The sequence below is a fragment of the Otolemur garnettii genome, unplaced genomic scaffold (assembly GCF_000181295.1).
Source record: "Otolemur garnettii isolate 467f Iridium unplaced genomic scaffold, OtoGar3 scaffold00100, whole genome shotgun sequence".
Taxonomy (NCBI): Eukaryota; Metazoa; Chordata; class Mammalia; order Primates; family Galagidae; genus Otolemur; species Otolemur garnettii.
The window spans coordinates 7,632,844-7,634,828 of NW_003852495.1; the positions used below are offsets into that span (position 1 = coordinate 7,632,844).

The window sequence follows — 1,985 nt, forward strand, 5'->3', positions numbered from 1 at the left end:
CTGTGGTCCCAGTTACTTGGGAGGTGGAAGCAGGAGACTTGCTTGAACTCAGGAGTTGGAGGTTGCTGTGAGCTGTGATACCACAGCACTCTACCCAAGGGGACAGCTTGAGGCTCTGTCTCAAAAAAAATAAAATAAAAAAGAATAAAACAGAAATCCATGAGACCATGCTGATATAAAGAATAATGATGGAAAAGAGACAACTCTTCCCTCCAGTAGAAGGCCCACTAATATATGTAGAATGAATGACAGAAAACTACCATTTGGTAACCACCCTAACAATAATAGATTGAGGCAAAAATCATCAATAGATTCTAAAACTATTGAGTAAAAATCTGATGAGAAACAGTATATTTACATAGTCTAGTCTCAATGAATTGCCCCCAAAGATACTTATTATTACAGAAGAAAAAGAACAACTTTAGGCTCGGCGCCTGTGGCTCAGGCAGCTAAGGCGCCAGCCACATACACCAGAGCTGGCGGGTTCGAATCCAGCCCAGGCCGTCAAACAACAATGACAATTGCAACCAAAAAATAGCCAGGTGTTGTGGCTGGTGCCTGTAGTCCCAGCTACTTGGGAGCCTGAGGCAAGAAAATTGCTTAAGCCCAGGAGTTGGAGGTTGCTGTGAGCTGTGATGCTATGGCACTCTGCCTAGGGTGACAGCTTGAGGCTCTGTCTCAAAAAAAAAAAGAAAAAGAACAACTTTATAGCACAGAAAATAGTCTGACTATACCTTAACTAAATGATCAAAGTTTTTTGTTTTTGTTTTTTTTAGAGACAGAGTCTCACTTTGTCACCCTCAGTAGAGTGCTGTGGCATCATAGCTCACAGTAACCTCCAACTCCTGGGCTTAGGCAATTTTCTTGCCTCAGCCTCCCACCTAGCTGGGACTACAGGCACCCACCACAATGCCTGGCTATTTTTTGTTGTAGTTTGGCTGGGGCCAGGTCCGAACCTGCCACCCTTTGTACATGGAGCCGGCGCCCTACCCACTGAGCCACAGATGCCACCCATAAATGATCAAAGTTAATAACACCAGTAATGGACAGACTGACACTATGTGCCTCCCAATCAGATGCACTGAGGAGGACACAACATATCTGTGGTGTTCCTGCCCAAAACATATGACCTGGACGCCTCAAACCTAACTGAAGAGTACTTTCCTATACACTTCAAAAATGTCAAGGTCATGAAAGAGAAATAAGTCTGAAGAGTTGTTCTAGGCTAAAGACAAAAGAAACCTGACTCCTAAATACAACCCAGGATTCTGAATTAAACTCTGAGCCAGAAAAGAAAAAACAATTTTTTTTCCTGAGACAGAGTCTTACTTTGTTGCCTTGGGTAGAGTGCCGTGGTGTCATCATAGCTCACAGCAACCTCAGCAATTTCAAACTCTTTGGGCTCAGCAATCCTCTTGCTTCAGCCTCCTGAATAGCTATATAGGTACCCACCATAACACTCAGCTACTTTTTCAATTTTTAGTAGAGGCAAGGTCTCAAGCTTGCTCAGGCTGGTCTCAAACTCCTGAGCTCAGGCAATCCACCAGCCTGGACTCCCAAGGTGCTAGGGTTACAGGTATGAGCCACAGGGCCTGGCCTTTTTTTGTTGTTATAAAGGGCATACTGTAACAACTGGTAAAGGGAATATGAATTAGAAAGTAGGAACTTCTCAGTGTTGTTTTCTTGATTTTGACAGCTACATCTTGGTTTGTAAGTACATTCTTGCTTTGATGCAGAAACATACGTTGAAGTATTTAGGGGTAAATTGTCATCATGTCTGCCAGAATACTCCCAAATACTCAGAACAAAATTACATACACACATATATGTGTATGTGTGTATGTAAGAGTACATGTATGAAAGAGAAGGATAAAGCAAATGTGATTTTTAAAAGTTAACATCTAGGCTTGGCGCCTGTGGCTCAACCAGCTAAGGCGCCAGCCATGTACACCTAAGGTGGCGGGTTCGAATCCCCAGCCCGGACC

General features: G+C 43.4%; 1 protein-coding gene across 1 annotated transcript in view; it reads right to left on the minus strand.

Annotated features, from left to right (window-relative positions):
* MAP4K1 (mitogen-activated protein kinase kinase kinase kinase 1) overlaps positions 1 to 1,985 on the minus strand; it is a 20,326-nt gene that overhangs the window by 1,009 nt on the left and 17,332 nt on the right. The window lies entirely within an intron of this gene.